Consider the following 19,085-nt stretch of genomic DNA (forward strand, 5'->3'; position numbering starts at 1 on the left):
CATTCAAAGGAACACAATGGAGATAAGACTTCTGAGTTGGGTTCACAGAAACATATGCAAGGTCCCAACTCATTTAGTCCAACCCCCTCATTTTTCCAAATGCATATACACAAAGACAAAGTGTGTGTAGTGAGGGGGACTCCTTGGGAGGGGGTATCAGATATCTAGCACTTGAAAGATGAAAACAAAAGTAGACAAAGAGAAATCAACCAGAGGGAAAACAAGGCAACCCTAAGGTAGTACCCAATCTGTGTGTGTGAAGATCCATCCCTTCAAGCCAAAACAGTGGGGCTCGACATCTAATATGTTACTTAGGTGTATGACAATTAGCATGAGCTCAGATAAGAAATTAATTATAAAAGGGAAGTTGCCCCCTGGCCTCCCTGCCCCCAACCAAATCTGACCTTCTTTGATGGAGCAAATAGAAGATGAACTCGGCATATAATGAGCTCTATGTAGGGAAGAATGTACGGAATGACAAGGTTGGGTGAAGAAGGTGTACTGTGCTGGGGTGGGTGATGAGAAGAGAATGTCCTGGAAAGAGCAGCCAACCTTACCGTACCCTCGGGGTGTCCTGGCTCTATAGCTGAACACCAGAGAGGCCCAGAGGGATTAAGTCATAGATATTTACCTCAATAGATTCAATAGACATGTCAGAAGCCATTTAATCCAACCTCTGCCATTTTACAGAGGAGGAAATTGAGGCCTAGAAAGGTCAGGTGACTTGGCCGGAATCAAATAGCTCTTAAGTATCTGAGGCAAGATTCAAACTCAGATCTTTGCTAACTCTAAATCTACTCACTTTTCCAATTAGTCTCAAGGAAATTGAAACCCAAAGATAGGAAATGCCTTGCCCAACATCACTCAGGCACGAAGTACCACAGCTGGCCTTCATGCCTAGGTCTTCTGAGCCCAAATCCAATATATTATCCACTGTGCCACTGTCTTCTTCTCTCAAGTCCCTTGCCCCTTTATTCTATTGCCAATCTTGCCCTTCCAGGCACAAGTCCTAGGTCACTCCCACCATCCGCTGCCTTCATTCTTACTCATGTGCTGCTTAATAAAGTGTGTGTGTGTGTGTGGGGGGGAATCTACCAAACCATGCTGGCTGGATTCACCACCAAGTTATGCCATGTGATCTTGGCTGGGCCTTCACTGCTGCCAGGCAATCCTTCTCAACCTGCCTTATCAACTTCCTATCTCACTTTCCAAAGCAGCTCTTCTAAACCTTTTCAAACATCCCAAGGCTTTCCCTTGCCCTGCCCCTCAGCTGAGAACTCTGCCTCATATTTTATAGAAAAATTTTTGAGGCCATTTGCTGTAAACTCCCTGTTCATCTTACATCATCCACATTCCCCCTACCACTATGTTCACTTTCACAACTGATCCCATTCCAGTCTCCTCTAGAAGACTACCCTAGTCTAGCACTCAACTCTATCATTTCACTTCCATGTTTTTCTGTCTATTGGCTGTTTCCCTACTTCTTACAAACATGCCCACGTTTCCCCAATCCTCAAAAAAAAAAACCCTTACTTGATCTATTCAGCCCCACTACCTATGATCCCATAACTCTCTTCCTCCCTTTTGCAGCTAAGCTCCTTGACAAGGCCATCTACAGCAGATTTCAGAAAAACCTGGAAAGACTTACATGAACTGATGTTGAGTGAAGTGAGCAGAACCAGAAGACATTATACACAGTAATAGCAACATTGTGTGATGATCAACTGTGATAGACTTGGCTCTTCTCAGCAGTGCAGTGATCCAAGACAATTCCAAAGGACTTGTGATAGAAAATGCTCTCCACATCCAGAAAAAGAACTGTGGAGTCTGAATGCAGATGAAGGCATACAGACTATTTTCACTTTTGTTGGGTTTTTTTGTTTCTTCTTTCTTGTGGTTTTTCCCTTTTGTTCTGATTTCTCTTTCACAACATGACTAATGTATAACATATATCAATCAGATTGCTTTCTGTCTTAAGAAGGGGGCAGGGAGGGAGGGAAGGAGGAAGAAAAAATTGGACTCCAAATCTTACCAAAATGAATGTTGAAACCTATCTTTATATACAATTGGGAGAAAATTAAAATACTATGAAGAAAAAAAAGAAGGAAAAAGTCATCTACAATCGATGCTTTTCCTTACTCTCTTCTTAACTTTCTACAGTCTGACTTCTAACCTCATCATTTGAACAAAACTGCTCTCTTCAAAGTGACCAATGATCACTTTGTTAATCTAACTAGGCCTTTTCTAAATCTTTATCCTTCTTAACCCGGACAGTGTCTGACATGATCAATTGCCTTCCCTTCCTTGATAATCTCCTCTCTCTAGGTTTTCAGGACACCCCTCTCTCCCGGGTCTCCTCCTACCTCTCTGACTGCTCCTTCTCTGTCTCCTTTCTTGGATCTTCATCCAAATCATGGCCACCAACCCCAGGTGGCCCCAGGGCTCTGTTCTGAGTATTTTCCTCTTCTCCCTCTATATTATTTCTCATGGTCATCTCATCATTTCCCATCAATATCACCTTTATGCTAACCATTATCAGATTTGCTCATCTAACCCTAACCTCTCTGCTCACATCATGTGCCTACTGGACATCGTCAATGCAACAAATCCCAAATTGAACACAGTGTCTTTCCCCGAGAACCCAGCCCTCTTCTTTAATCCCTTTTACTGTTGAGGGCTCCGCCATCCTCCAAGTCACTCAGGCTGGAAACCTAGGTACCATCCTCGACATCCCCATGGCCAATTGGTTTCCAAGGCCTGTTGATTTTTTGGTAACATCTTTCCCCTCTGATATTGCTGCCACGCAGGTGGCATCACCTCCCTCCCAGGTTATTGCAGTAGCTGCTGGTTGGTCTCCCTGCTTCCGGTCTCTCCTCACTCCAGTCTATCCTCCATTCAGCCGTCAAAGTGATCCTTCTACAGCACACATCTGACCATGTCATCCCCTCTAATCAATAAACTCCGGTGACTCCTCATCCCCTCCAGGATCAAATATAAAGTCTCTGCTTGTCTTTGAATGTCCTCAATGGCCACCCCTCACCTTTCCACACCACCTCTCCCCAGCTGCCTCATGTACTTGGCTTCCTTGTGGCTCCTTGCACAAGACACTCCATCGCCTGATTGCGAGCATTTTCCCTGGCTGGCCCCCATGTCTGCATTTCTCTTTGCTCATCTCGGCTTCCCTGAATTCCTTCAAGTCCCACCTAAAACCCCACCTTTTCCAAGGAGCCTTTCCCTATCAATCCCCTGAAGGCAAATGCCTTCCCTCTGTCAATCATCTCTACTTGAATTGTCTATGGCTTCTCTGTACATAGCAGTCTGCGGGGCATCTCCCTCATTAGATCATAAGTTACTTGAGGGCAGGAGCTATCTCTGACCTTCTTTGTACCCCCAGTGCTTAGCACAGGGCCTGGTGCTTAATAAATGCTTATTGACTGACTAGCCGCTCTCCCTCTTTTGGAGAAGCACATCCCTGACTTCTAGCATAGTGAATATGATGTTTTTATTTCTCCATAATCAGTATTTGATTCTTGTGGGGGGGGTTCCCTGATATTAATTGGGTGCCCAGAACAGAATCCCTGGGCAGCAGAATATCCAAGTAGAAGCAAACACTTCCCTCTTTGAGCAGGGTCAGCAAAGGCCATTTGTCATGGCCTCTGTTTCCTCAAAGGACTAGCACAGTGTTCAGGAGTGACGTGTAACACTTTAAACTAATGGACTGATGGGAGCGTGCTGTGCTGACAGTTTTTTCAGAATTTCAAATGCCTGTAATTTAACAGATTTATTTTCCTTTGCTTGGGAACACTAAGTGACTATTTGATGATGATTATTTGGCATTCAGGCTGTGCTGGCCTGGGGAGATGAAGAATATTAACAGAGTCGTGGAGGGGAATGCACTGTGGGCAATGGGCTGGGGCTGGGATTATACTGACGCACATAGGCCATGCTCCTGGAGGCTGTGTGGGAGGCAAAGGGCCTCTGCTCCATGGAGCCCGGCCACTTGTTTACTGTTTCCTGGTATGGATTATTTGTGTGGTTCTCCTCTGGATTTTTCTCTTATTTTTAAGAACTTCATTAGCCCCATTTCATTATTCTTTAGAATAAGAATAAGAGAAAGAAGGAAATCACCAGCATAAAAAGTTTTGCTTTGGAAGTAGAAGCCCTTGGGTTCAACTCCTGTCTCTCGTACTTACAACATGTAAGGGACAAGTTGGCAAGCCCCTTCCTGTCCCTGGGCCTCAGTTTCCTCCTCTGTAAAAATGAGGGGGTTGAAGTAGATGGTCTCTGAAGGTCCCTTTCATCTTTTTTTTTTTTTTAGTGAGGCAATTGGGGTTAAGTGACTTGCCCAGGGTCACACAGCTAGTAAGTGTTAAGTGTCTGAGGCCGGATTTGAACTCAGGTACTCCTGACTCCAGGGCCAGTGCTCTATCCACTGCGCCACCTAGCTGCCCCAGGTCCCTTTCATCTTGAGATCTAGGAACCTAAGATCCTCCTCTGGAAAGAATGGACCGGGATCTTTATCAACAGTAGTAATTCCCAAGGAGACAGGTAGATATTTGTGGGTGAGTAAAGGACAAAAGGGAAGAAGATGGAGATATTTCAAAACAAAGCTAGTTTACCATGGAACATTAGAAAAGGGGAGAAAATGAGATCAAGTCAACAAATAATAATGAAGTGCCCACTAGGTGCGAGGCACTATGTTAGGTGCTGGGGACACTAAGATGAAAAACTATGTAGTGCCTGCCCCCTGAGAGGGTGCTTGCACTCCCCTGTTGGGGGTGGGGTGCAATATGGCCACAGAAAAGTATGATATCAAATTGAGCGATGGAGGTGGTCGGGAATGGGTGTGTGTATGGGAGGCGGGGGGTAGCCAGAGACCAGAAGAGACACCTTGGTAAAGTTCTCCAGGAAAATGTGAAGAGGGAAAAATAATTCCATTTTGGAACTGAATTGTTCAATGATAAAAGAAGATTCTATAAAGAAAAACAAAAGAAACCAGGAACCCTGTAGCCTCTCACCCTTGCCAACCTTTACGAACCTCCCTCGAGGCAGTTTCCTGTTTTTTGAGTTTAGTAACTTCATTTCACATTGGAACAACATGCAACTGGAAGGCATTTCTTCCTGGCCCACATACTGAATGACAGCTCGGCCTGAAGAATGACTCTTGGGAAAGAAACATTGGATAAGATGAGACAAAACCATCTTGATTTATAGACAATATGTTGGTATATTTAGAGAAGCAATGAAAAGGGGGGAGAGTGACTAATTTCAGTAAAATAAGATGAAAATAAACTCACAAAAAGCATCACCCTTTCCACATACAACCTGTCCCTAAAGTCTTAGTTCAGCTTTAAGCTAGTAAAGCTATTAAAGCTTAAATTTAGTTTTAAGCTATTTGAATTATTAAAGCTTAAAACTGCACCAAGAACTTTGGGAGACCCTGTGTTACTAACAAAACCAAGTAGGAGGGGGATAGAGAGAAATTCCATTTAAAATTACTTCAAAATCCAGAAAATATCTGGGACTTAACCTCCCAAGACATGTTTGGGCTTCATGGAAACACAATTACAGAGCGCTCTCCAAAAATAAAGGAAGACTCAAATAGAGAGCATTCATTGTTCTTGGTTAGGTCACGCCAATATAATAAAAAAATATTACCACTGAAATTAATATATAAAATGAATGCAATGCCAAATAGCTGACTAGTTTTGCAGAACTACACAAAATAACAGCAAAATTAATTTATGGGAAATGGTCAAAAATCACAGAAAAATAATGAAGAAAAAGCAGGAATAATGGAAGTCTAATATATTATAAAGGAGTAATCATCCAAACTATTTGATGCTGGCAAAAAGCAGATTGGAACAGACTGGATAAGTAAGACCCAAAAGCAACAGAGCACAATAACCTAGTGTTCATTAAACCTAAGAACATAAACCAGTAGGGGAAGGATTCATTGAGAACAGCTGGGCAAACTGTAAAGTGGTTTGGCAGAAATTAAGTTTAGATCACCATCTTATGCCATAAAAAGTGTACAACCTAAATATGAAAGATCACATTATTTTAAAAAATTAGAGGAAAATGAATGGACTACCCATTCACAATTTTGGTCAGAGGGATTTAAAAAAATGTTTATCTTATTTTTATTTATGGCTTTTGTTTCTATGTCACATTTTTTCCTGAATCTATCCCTGCCCTTCACAACCTTCCTTGTAACAAAAATTAAACCAAAAAAAGAAAATAGTTAAAAAAAACTAGTGCATGCACACACACACACACACACACACACACACACACACACACAAACACACACCAGCAGTGAAGAGAGGAATATGTTTTCTCAAGTTTTCTCCCAGGCCAGGCTTGATCATTACAAAAACATTTAGTTTGTATTTTTTCATTTTCCATTTACATTATTGGAGCTAGGTTTTCAGGTACTGCTTGCTTACTCCCTTCTGCATAAGGCCATATGAAAGGGTTTGGGTTTTTGTTTTGTTTTTGTTTCTGTTTTTTAAGGGAGTGGATTCTTCACCAAATGAATGAGGCAAAGGAGAAAATTCTGACTACATAAAAGCTTTTGCATGTAGGAGCTAGAATAAGGGAAACTTATCTTTATATCAAATGATTGTAGATAAAAGTTTAAACTGAGAGGCATCATGGGATACTGGAGAGGGAGCCAACCCTGGAGCCAGGATGACCTGAGTTCAAGGTAGGGGAGTTTCCTCATTTGGAAGTTCTCTATTTTGATGAACTCACAGGTTCAGTCCCTATCTTCCTAAAAGGACTCTCCAGACCATACATCAATAGACCATTTCCCAATAGAAGTGGTCGGGCAGCTAGGTTGGTACAGTGGATAAAGCACTGGCCCTGGATTCAGGAGGACCTGAGTTCAAATCCGACCTCAGACACTTGACACTTACTAGCTGTGTGACCCTGGGCAAGTCACTTAACCCTCATTGCCCCCCACACACACACACACAAAAGAGAGACCAATAGAAGTGGTCAAAAGATACAAACGGTGTCAGAAAAAAATGTGAATGATGAATACATCACATTTTTTTAAAATGCTCCAATCACTAATAAGAAAAATGGAAATGACAACAGCTTTGAAGTTCTACCTCATACCCAGCACTGTGGCTAACACTGACAAATGGAAATACTCGACATTGGTCATAGGGGGAACAGTGTTGATGGTACTGGAACTTAGAGAAAAATCACTAAACTCTACAAAGTCTGGGAACCAGCAATTCTGCTACTGGTCATATACCCCAAGTAGAACAATGACAGAAATGCAAGGTCCTATTATATAACAAAATATTTTATCAGACAAAGTTAAAATTAAAATAGATTTAATCAAAAGAGAAAAATAGAGAAACCTCATTATGTGTGAGCAACAGTATTCAATACTGTTTTAGACCATAAAATACCTGAGCGTATACCTGCCAAAACAGACATAGGAACTATTGGAAGATAAACATGAAATACTTTTTATACAAATAAACTCAGATCTGAAGTAATATTTATTGTTCATGGGTAGGTAAAGCCAATATAATTTTTAAAATGACAATTTTACCTAACTAATCTATAGACTCAATGTCATCCCAATCAAATTAAAATTATTTTACCGAATTAGAAAAAAATAATAACAAAGTTCATTTGGAAGAACAAAAGGTCAGAAGCTTCAAATAAACCAGGAAAAAAGATGTAAAGGAAATAGTTTCAGCAGTATCAGACCTTAACCTATGTTATAAGGTGAGAGCACTGTTAAAGTGCAAAATGGATAACTTTAGTTATTTTAAATTAAATTGTTCTTGTATAAATAAAATCTACATAGCCAAGATGAGAAGGAATACAGAAAATTGGGAAAAAAAACCTTTCATGGACAATCTCTCAGGATGTGATTGGGTTGGAATATTGCTGTGGTGTAGGAGTTGATGAGCTGGTTGACTTGGAAAGACATGGAAAGACTTGGACTTGTGAAGGAAAAAGCTCTCCAGCTTCAGAGACACAGAAATAAGGAAATAAGCACAGTACTGTTTTACATGTATGTGTATGTGTATAGATATCTATATATTGTAGTAATATTAAGTTTTAGAGGAGTGTAGTAATATTAAGTTTTAGAGAATGTTTCAATTTTTGTTTTTATTATATGTTTTATGTGTAACAACTAAGATTCTGAATTTCCTTAGACATGTTTTTGAGAACTCTCATTGTTTGATTTGATTATTAGCAAAGCTATTTAAAGTTGTGTTAAGCTCAATTTTGTAGGAAATTTTCCTGGCTGATTACCAGCACCCACACATCAACACTTGAAAAGACTTCCATCCCACAACTACACCCAGAGGATATTCCAAGAATCATCTCAGAAAAGATTTCCAAAGACTTAAATGGACATTTTCCTGTTTTCCTTTTCCACATTGTATACACTGTTTATAATGTCCACTTACTAAAGGGGAGTGCCCCCTTTAGTTTTTTTTTTCTGTTTGTGATTTCTACCTGCTAATAGAGGAGTGCCCCCTTTAGCCTTTGTCAATGTGTCGCTCAATTTCTTTTTCTTTCTTTTCATTCCCTTTACTTAGTTAGTCATAAGCATCTGTAATGGGGGCAGCTAGGTGGCACAGTGGATAGAGCATCGGCCCTGGAGTCAGGAGGACCTGAGTTCAAATCTGATCTCAGACACTTAACACTTATTAGCTGTGTGACCCATGGCAAGTCACTTAACCCCAACTGCCTCACCAAAAAACAAAACAAAACGAAAACAAAAAATAAAATAAAATAAGCATCTGTAATGTTATTGCTTCATGTGAGGAAACCATGTTTCTTCACCTAAAGCACAGGTGGGACTGTGAGAATTGGAATAACTCCCCCTGCTGGGAGGAACATTTTGTGAGCTCTGGCCTGAAGACATAGCCATGTGGCCTTGACGTCAGGAAGTGACATTTGCTCATGGGTACTGTCAATCAAAGCTATCAGCCAATTAGCTTGGAGCTGTGTGTGTGTGGATGGCCCTTTTTCCTGTTTCATGAGAGGTTTCTGGGAAGAAGAAGGAGCAAGGGGCTCTCTCTTTCGCCGGGACCTCGTGTGGAGTGGAGCAGAGATGCTGGCTCTCTTAGATAGATAGATGAAGGCATCTTGGCCTCTTTCTCTCTCCTCACCAAATTCTTATGCTCCTTAATAAATACTTAACAGTCTAAACTCTTGGTAAAGCTTATAATTTATGGCGACCAGTCATTAGATTTTTAGACAGTTTAGCTAGAATTTTAGCCACTTTACAGATAGCAATTTTACAGTATATATGTATCTATCTATCTATGTGTGTGTATGTGTGTGTGTGTATATCTCCATACTTAATTGCAGCCTTCTTTGGGGGCAGAAATAACAAAGTAAAAAGTACACAGCAGAGAACAAAAGAACCAATAAGGAAGAACAGAAAAATTGGGCAGATTTGAAAACAATGTGTAGTATTCATTATATAGGTCTTCTTGAAATTGAAATTTATTGTTTTATATTGTATCCTCTCCTATGTTCTGCTGTATACATGACAACTGTTTTTTCTTTTCTCATTTTGTATTTAAGTTCAAAATTTGAAAATTAAAAATCTAATAAGAAGTGGCATTCATATTAGAAATAAATATATGTTACGTTTTATATATTCCTAAAAATATATTCATTGAAATGCTCTTCCTTTCTAGGCATGTGTGTGTGTTTTGCTAGTTGAAGGGAGTTAGTCATCATCTGGCAGAAAAGCTAATCAAATTGTGGTATGGGAATGTAATGAAATATTACTGCATCATAAGAAGTGATGAAGTGGAGGGCATCATAGTGTATAGACAGAGAGGATATCTAAGAATCAGGAAGACCTGGGTTTGAGTTCTGCCTCTGGCACCTACTGGCAATGTGATACCCTGCCATAACCTCTCCAGGCCCTAGGCAACTCTCCAAGTCTCCAAGTAGCAGAAGAATTGCTAATCTGTATCAGTATACTGAATTTCTAAAAATACAGGTCTGGTCTACCACCACCCCCCACCACCAAAAAAAAGGGAAGTTAATTCAGAGAAACTTGGGAAGATTTGTCTGAACTAATGAGAAGTGATGTAAGCAGAACCAAGAGAACAACATACAAAATGATCACAATAATGTCAAAGAAAACCACACTATGGGGCAGCTAGATGGTGCAGTGGATAGAGCACCGGCCCTGGATTCAGGAGTACCTGAGTTCAAATCCGGCCTCAGACACTTACTAGCTGTGTGACCCTGGGCAAGTCACTTAACCCCAACTGCCCCGCAAAAAAAACAAAACCCCACACTAAAAAACAGTAGACCCCAGATCAATGCACTTCCCAGTCTTGATTTCAGGACTAATGGTACCCCTCTCCTCCAAACAGTGAGGTAGTGGACGACAGGCACATGATGAGGCACATGCTGTCAGACATGGTCACTGTATTGGTTTGGTTCACTTAATGATACTTTTTTGCTACAAGGAAGGGTTCCATGATGTGGGGAGGGGTATAGTAAATGACTGCAGAGGGAAAAACAATCCAGAAGAAAATCATTCAGATAATCTGGGGAAAGTTTGTACAGTATCAAAGCCCAGAATTTCAAGGGCTCTAAGTGCTCTCACTCCAAAGTCATCCAGTTCAGCCCAGACCAAAACAGAAATCCCTTCTAAGCCTTCCCTGATGAGCGGTAATCTAGGTTCTAACCATTAGGCAGGTTTCTCTTACATAAAACCTGCTTCTCTACAATTTCTACCCACTGTTCCTAGTTCTGTTCTCTTAGTCAGAACAACGTATTCCCTTTTCCACATGAAATTCTTCAAATATTCGAGGACTGATACAATGTCCTCTGAGGCTCCATCAAGAATCATCTCTTCTCCAGCTCCTCCAAACAACCCTTGCAAGGCATCTTGACATCTCACCATCCTGGTCACCCTCCTCTGGATGATCTCTAGCTTGGCTCTGCTTCTCCTGAACTAAAACTGAACATGATTCGTTTGTTTTCTCTTTTGCCACTGAGATTATTCTTTCTCTAGAATACTTCCAATATTCTAGTACCTTCCCCTCCACAAAAACAAAGCAACAACCCCCCCACCCCTTCACTCTTATTTTGAGGCTCTGCAATAAAGCTTCATAGTGTTACAGACAGCAGGCGACTAGGATCATTTCCATTCAACAAATATTTGGGGGTGCCTATCATGGTGAGGACCATAAGAAGTGTTAGCTATGTTGTAAAGGTGCTTACCCCTTCCTAGATTACTTCCTTGTCACGGTGGAAAGGCTTGCATAGCTCAATGAAACTAAGAGCTAGGCCATGATGCAGGGTTATCCAAGATGGGCAGGTCAAAGTGGAACGTTCTGATAAGAGGTGATCCGCCAGAGGAGGAAATGGCAAATCACGCCAGGATCTTTGCAAAGAAAACCCCATGGACAGAATTCTAGTGGAGGTGCTATGGTCCATGGGGTCACAAAGAGTTGGATGAGATTGAATGACTGAACAACAAAAGTGCTTATAATCTCTTTTAGAGTTGTAGATATGTAAACCAATTCAAGATAGTATATGATCGAGTTCCAAAATATGTGATACAGGAAATAAGTATTTCAGAAAGTCTAAAAAGAGATAAATCTCAGCTAGAATCATCAGAGAAGCCTTCCCAGGGGAGGTGAGACTTGAGCTGGGCCTTGGACAGTGGGTAGGATTTGGTTAGGTAGAAGAAAGCAGAATGCATTCCAGGTAAAGTGAGGAAAGTAGAAATGATCCTGTCACATGTACGGGAAATTAGATGACTTCCCTGGTCAGAGCATGAGGATCTTTATTAGGAACAAATGAGATCAGGTGGTACATTTTACAATTATAGCTGACAGAGAATTTTTTTTTTTTAGTGAGGCAATTGGGGTTAAGTGACTTGCCCAGGGTCACACAGCTAGTAAGTGTTAAGTGTCTGAGGTCAGATTTGAACTCAGGTACTCCTGACTCCAGGGCCGGTGCTCTATCCATGACAGAGAACTCTTAACTAAACTAGAGACAATCTGACTACATAGAGTAAAATTGTATAATAAAAATCAATGGATATAGGATTAAAAGGAAAATAATTGAGTATGAAAACTATTTGCATCAAATAGTGCTGATAAAAGTCTGATCCCCCAAATATAGAGGGAATTAACACAAATATATAATAGTGAGATCCATTCTCCAATAGATAAATTGTCAAAGAATATGAACAGTTTTCAAAAGAATTGTAAACTGTAAATAATCTCAGGAAAACATGCTCCAAATCCCTAATGGTGATGAATAAATACACACTAAAGCAGAGGTTTCACCTCACACTTAATGAGAAAGGGTGGGAAGGATCGATGTTGGAGGCACTGTGGGAAGACAGGCATACCCAGGTACTGTTGGTGGAGCTGGGAAGTGGTACAAACATCACAGAAAACAAATCTGGAATAATTATATGAAGGTGAGTAAAATGGCCAAGCCCTCTGAGCCAGCTGGTGGACTGCTGGGCAAATACCTTGTGGAGATCAGGTAGCAAAACAAAGGCACCACATAACCCAACATGTTTATAATAGCTCTTTCTGTGGTGGCAAAGAACTAGAAACAGATTCGAGAACAGTTAACCAATTGTGGTACATGAATGTCACAGAATATTACTATACCAGGGGCAGCTAGATGGTGCAGTGGATAGAGCACCGGCCCTGGAGTCAGGAGTACCTGAGTTCAAATCCGGCCTTAGACACTTAAACACTTACTAGCTGTGTGACCCTGGGCAAGTCACTTAACCCCAATTGCCTCACTAAAAAAAAAAAAGAAGAAGAAGAATATTACTATACCTTATGGGAAATTATAAAGATGAGGGATTCAGAGGAACATGGGGAGATTTGTATGAACTGATAGAGAATTATGGCAAGAGAGATGAGGAAATGCCAGTGATAATGCTATTATCACTAGGACAGAATACAGTACACTTTGCCAGGTTAAGATTCAACCTGAGGAAGTCACCTATTCTTTTAGCTCTACTAGAACAGAATGGAGTGAGGCAGCCTGTTGTCTGACTTGGAGTCAGAAAGCCCTAGGTTCAAACCATACCTCACACTGATGAGAAGTGTGACCCTAGGCAATTCATTTCCCCTATCAGGGCCTCAGTTTCCTCCTCTGTAAAAGGACAGGGGTTTGGCCTCTGAGGTATCTTTCAGAGCTAGACCTTGGATCCTACAATCCATTCTCAGATAAGTGTTGGCTTAATTTTTTTTTTCGTCACAAGGGAGGTTTTGGTCTGGAGGAATGTGTGGAAAGTAAACTATACCAGAGAGACAAAAGGCATTGGGAAAAGTAGGGGTTTTTTTAAAGAGTAGTGGGTGTGGGGGCAGCTAGGTGGTGCAGTGGATAGAGCACCGGCCCTGAAGTCAGGAGGACCTGAGTTCAAATCCGTCCTCGGACACTTAACACTTACTAGTTGTGTGACCCTGGGCAAGTCACTTAACCCCAATTGCCTCACTCAAAAAAAAAAAAAAGTAGTGGGTGAGAAGGTCGACTAGGTCTAAGGGAGCCAGATGGCAGACAATAGGGTTCTGAAGAGCAGGCTTCTGGAGACTTTGGATTGGTTTAGAGCCACAGGCTGGCAGGCGGGCAAACACAGAGAGCGCACTGCTGGGTGGGGAGTCGGAGGGCAGAATAGTTCTTACCTGTACCTTGGATGGGGATTAAGGCAAGAGAAACCCTTCTCAGGTAACAGAGACAGATCAACCTTGTCAGGAAGCTGCATCCATTGAGACACTCCTCCCACTGTCCCTGGATCCAGTCAGGAGCCCCACTGCATGAAGGAGCAGGAGAGTGAGTTACATACCGGCCGCGCGCCTTAACTTACTTCTGCATCATCAATCATGTACAAGGACTTTGCCTCTGTATGGAAAACATCCTGTTGCCGTCAGCTTGATTGCTCTGTGTGTGTGCACGTGTACGTATGTATATACATGTAGACACACTTACTTATAGGAATATATTTACACATATTTCTATATGTGATCTAGCAATACCTATTATATATACACATATATAGTATATTCTATATACATATATTCACCAATGTATGTATATGTTATGATTATATATATATATATATATATATATTCTATATATCAATACAAATTCTAGATAGAGAGATATATCGTGAACAACTCTGATAGGACTCAGGATCCCTGAAGACAGCTTCCTCCCAAGGAGGTTACAAGCTCCCACCCAAGAGCTCCCCCTGCCAATTCAGTAAAAAAAAAGACGGTGAGGATTATGGACTCCACGAGATAACAACCCTGCTCTTGAGTCAGTGAAACAAGAACACCTTACCTAAAGCAAACAGGCCACACTGAATTTCCCAAAAGCACAAGGAAGGAACAAATTCGACCCAAGTTTCCTGTGCCCCACCCCTGCAATGACAAGCTCTACAAGGCCCGGCGGGGCTCATGGTGTCAATTTGCCTGACACTTGGCCAGGCTAAAAATACATTTACAGGAGTCACCAGAGCAGGATTCCCCCCTCCCCACTCTCTCCTCCCACCACACACATACACACATACACATACACTCACAAACTCAGGCTTTAAGCCAAGCCATTTTCTCTTAAAGAAATACCATCTACACCTCCAGTTTTGTCCTAAGATTGGGGGGGGGGTCCTAGATTGAGAGGCAGAAAGGGGAACCTCAGAAGCTCTCTGGTCCAAATCCTTCACTGTACACAAGAGGAAAAAGACTCAAGGTGGGGAAGTGAGTTGCCCTAGGTTACATAGAAGATTCTGGATTTAGAGACGTAAGGGGGGACCTCAGATTTTAAACAGAAGGAAACTGAGGCAAGGCTCGAACAGGAAACACGACTTGCCCAAGGACACCACAATAAAGTCCTAGTCGTAGGCCGGGTTCTGTTTGCATTTTTTTTCCCTGGGGTGTCTCTACAGGGCTCTTATAAATCTGAAATGAGGCAAAAAAGGCTGAGTTCAAATCCGGCCTTGGACACTTAACACTTACTAGTTGTGTGACCCTAGGCAAGTCACTTAACCCCAATTGCCTCACTCAAAAAAAAAAAAAAGTAGTGGGTGAGGTCGACTAGGTCTAAGGGAGCCAGATGGCAGACAATAGGGTTCTGAAGAGCAGGCTTCTGGAGACTTTGGATTGGTTTAGAGCCACAGGCTGGCAGGCGGGCAAACACAGAGAGCAATGTGATGTCTGTTCTGAGGGCTTGTGTCCTCAGGGAGGAAAAATGGTTCTGTGAAGATACAGGAATCCTTTGTGAAAGAAATGTATCTTTTCTTTTTTAAAATGTTACCAATATCTTTTGTTTTAAAATCGCCTTCATTTTCAAATATTGCTTTCTCCTCTCCCCTATCTGGCTCAGCATCCCTTGCAGGAAAGACTAAAAAAGAGGGCAAAGACAGTTCACCAAGGGCAGCTGACACACCAGCTGTATCTGACAGTGAATGCAGCATTCTGCAGCCAGAGTGCCCCACCTCTACAATGAAGGGGGTGAGTGTGTGTGTGTGTGTGTGTGTGTGTGTGTGTGTGTGTGTGTGTGTCTTAAGAGATGGCTTCTTAAAAAGACTATGCTGCAGGCAAAAAATTGAAGGAGACATTTTTGGAAGTGACTTTCATTCTCAATTTCAGTTAAGTTCCTATACAGGTGTCCTCCTACAGGGAGTATGATGGTGTATCATACATCCTGGGGTATGTGTGTGTATCAGAATGTCTGCTCCTGCCCACTCCCTATGTTTCCTCCCTGAGGCTTCTGGGAATTTCATCTGTTATCCACTGTTTTCTTCTGCCTCCCTGATTGGCTGAATTCCCTAATCACTTACCAGGCATTTAACCCTAAACAGCGTGATAGAATTCCTATTGAGTTTACATATAGATTTAAAAGCTAGGGTGGAATTGAGCTCTATCCATCAGTAACCTCAAATCTGCTACTCACAGTCTCTTTTCTTTGCTGGGCCTGGGATCAGGAATATCTGAGTTCAAATCTGGTCTCAGACACTCACTAACCCTGGGCAAGTCACTTGACCTCTGCTTGCCTCAGTTTCCTCATCCGTAAAATGTTGTGAAGATCAGATGAGATAATATTTGTAAAGTGTTTAGCACAATACCTGGCACATAGTGGGTGCTATCTAAATTCTCTTCCCATACCAGGCCATCTTCCCCCTGGCTACTAAAGTGACTTTCCTAAAATATATGTATTGATTTGGTACAAGTATATGTATACATGTGTCTACATGCACACACATGCATGCGAGCACACGTTTCCTCCTAAGGGCAGGGACTTTTTCACTTTTTCCTTTTGTATGTCCTGGACCCAGCACATAGTAAGCACTTTAATGCTTGTTGATTGACTTCATCTCCCCCCATTAAAATGGAAGCTATTTGAGGGAAGGCTGTCATTTCATTTACATGGTTGTATCCTCAGGGAGTAGCACAGTGCCTGGTTCATAGTAGGTAAGTAACAAAAGCTTGTGGATTTCTATGTTTCCCCCTCCCCTACAGAATGCAAGGTCCTCAGTGCGAAGGGCTGCTTTCTTCCTGTATCTTTAACACCTAGAAAAATTCCTGTCACATAGTAGGCTCTTAGTAAATCCCTGGCAATTGATGGACCCAAAAAAAGGCTAGTCAGAAGGATTCTGGGCAACCATTCTAATCTGAGAGTTGAAAAGTGCTTGGAGATCATGTAGTCCCGCCCTGTCATCTTGCATGCTGGAGGTCTTGGAGCCTTCCCTGCCAACTCCCTCCTGCCAGCTCCCTCCTCCCTGCCCTGCTCCACTCTGTGGGTGCGGCCCATCTGACTCACACTATTGGACTGGATGCAGCTGAGTTGGGAACATTTTTCTGGGATGCCTTCTCCTTCCAATGAGCACTGAGCTTCTGGCCAAGGGCGGCTCGAGTCAACCTGAAGGAAAGAAAGCAAAGAGAGAGAGAGAGAGAGAGAGAGAGAGAGAGAGAGAGAGAGAGAGAGAGAGAGAGAGAGAGAGAGAGAGGACAGAGAGAGGGATTTCAGGCTCCAGCCACAATGGCCCAGCTCAGGGCCAGATGCCTGCCTCTCTGGTGCCTTAACAGAGGCCATGCCCAAGCTGCCATTGCTATTTTGAGCAGACCTAAGACGGGGCCCATGGCCTTCTCCAGTCACACACAGAACAGCCAATGTAACGCTGGAAAGTGATTTCGAGTGGAAGTTTAAAGGAGTTCCCAGTCCTGGCACCAGCAAGCCAGGCAGCTTCGCAGGCCTTGTAGAGCCATTTGGGGAAGCGATTCAAGGAGCAGCGTTGACAGAGGCTCAAATAAAGCCAGCTCAAGTTGCAGGGTGGGGCTGGAAGTTGAGAGGCCGTCCACAGGGCCTGCTGTGAGGGACTGACAAGGATCAAGTTACTGGGCCAGATGATCAATAGGGCGGCCTTCAGAGCTCTTCAGTCTGGCCTAGAAATTGAGCAGAATTATTCTGTGCCCAGGTCTCTGTCTCCCCAACCCCTGACCCAAATGGTGTACCCAGCAGGGCAGCAGCAGCTCACCCCCAGCCCTGGTGCTTGACTCACCCCTCCCCCAGCACCGTCTGCAAGGCTCCCAGGCAAGGCATGCCATGAGAAGAGGTTCAGACGCCTGTGCAACGTGGCTGAGTCAACAGCGGGGGTGGGGGTGGGGAGAGAAAGGCACAGTATTTTCCCTTCCTTGACATGAATAATGCCATTTTAGAATGGCCTCCATCTCTGTTTAAGTCACATCTAATCCCTGGCTTTTGCCTTCCTTTACAAAGCCCCATAGATCATGGGCAAGGCCAACCAAAAGACACAGCCTGCCCTGTCTAAGAAGCCCAAGGCCAGTGACAAGCCAGGAGATTAGAAAGTCTCCATCCTCCCCCCTAGAACACAACAAACTGCCCACAAGGCCAGTGATCAAGTGGCAGGAAATTCAGAGTCCAGAATGATCAAGCATTTTCTTTAGACTATAAGGACCTGTAGAAAATGGCACTTATTCAGAAGGCTGATTGCCCTGTCAAGACCCCAACTTCCCTGTTGGCAGCTAGAGGGCACAGTGGACGGTGCTGGACCTTGAAGTCAGGAAGACCTGAATTCCAATCCTACCTTGCAAAATCACTGTCTGGGCAATTCACTTAACTGCTCTGGGTCTCAGTTTGCTCATTTGGACTCAATGGCCTCTGACATTCCTTCGAGCTCCTGTTAGAATGGGAATCTGTGGTCTGATGATCCTCTGAAAATCTGAGTTCAGATTTTGCCACAGACACTCCCTAGGTGTGTGACCCTGGATAAGTCACTTGAACTCTCCTTGGCCTTAATCTCATTCCAGATCTAGAAAAGGAAGGGATGGAACTCAGCCTCCAAGATCCCTTCCAGATCTAAATCGATGATTCTATGGTACATTTCTCTGCCTCAGCTTATAACTATGGACATTGTAAATAATGATTTCGTCCTTATAAGGTTTGCAAAGCGCTGTACATGTTATGTCACTTCATCTTCACAACAACCCTGAGAGGTATGGTGCTGTTATGATGCCCATTTGGCAGATGAAGAAATTGAGGCAGACAGCAGTTAAGTGACTTGCCCAGGGTTACACAGCTAGTAAGTGTGTGAGGCTGGATTTCAGCCTGGGACTTTCTGACTCTGGGCCAAACACTCTATTCCCTGGGCTTCCTAGCTGTCCCAGAAGGCCTCATAAAGCCTTTTCCTGACAGAGGACCTAAATTGTAAATGAAGGATTTCCTTTCCACAACAAAAGAGGTACCCTAGGAGTCAGGAAGCCCTGGGTTCAAGTCCAGCTTCTGACACATCTCCCAGCTGTGTAGCCCTAGACTAGTCACTTAAGCTCTCACTAAGTTACAGAGCAGGTGGAGAGCTACAGGTGGCGAAGCTTCTCAGGAAGGAAATGACAGGTGTGGATCCCCTCCCCCCAAAACCGTTTCTAGCCACAAGTGACAACTAGTCTAGGCCTCCATCTGCCCACTGTGCCGAGCCTCTCGGCCCCAAATGAGTGGCTCTAATCCTTCTCAAGTGCCCACATTTTCTCCTCACCCTCTGGTCCCTAGGAGTACAGCAGAAGTTAAGGTTGGGG

General features: G+C 42.8%; 1 protein-coding gene across 4 annotated transcripts in view; it reads right to left on the minus strand.

Annotated features, from left to right (window-relative positions):
- Positions 1-19,085, minus strand: part of MORC4 (MORC family CW-type zinc finger 4) — a 46,523-nt gene that overhangs the window by 11,360 nt on the left and 16,078 nt on the right. For 2 of the 4 annotated variants that reach the window (XM_043974876.1, XM_043974875.1), the window contains exons 3-4: positions 16,816-16,914; positions 13,680-13,807 (exon numbers count right to left, since the gene is read on the minus strand). The gene's annotated coding sequence lies outside the window, so the exon portion shown is untranslated. Of the gene's footprint in view, positions 1-13,679; positions 13,808-14,337; positions 14,456-16,815; positions 16,915-19,085 lie in introns of those variants that run through there. The other 2 variants (XM_043974878.1, XM_043974877.1) reach the window with 2 other exon arrangements.

The sequence above is a fragment of the Dromiciops gliroides genome, chromosome X (genome assembly GCF_019393635.1).
Source record: "Dromiciops gliroides isolate mDroGli1 chromosome X, mDroGli1.pri, whole genome shotgun sequence".
Taxonomy (NCBI): domain Eukaryota; kingdom Metazoa; phylum Chordata; class Mammalia; order Microbiotheria; family Microbiotheriidae; genus Dromiciops; species Dromiciops gliroides.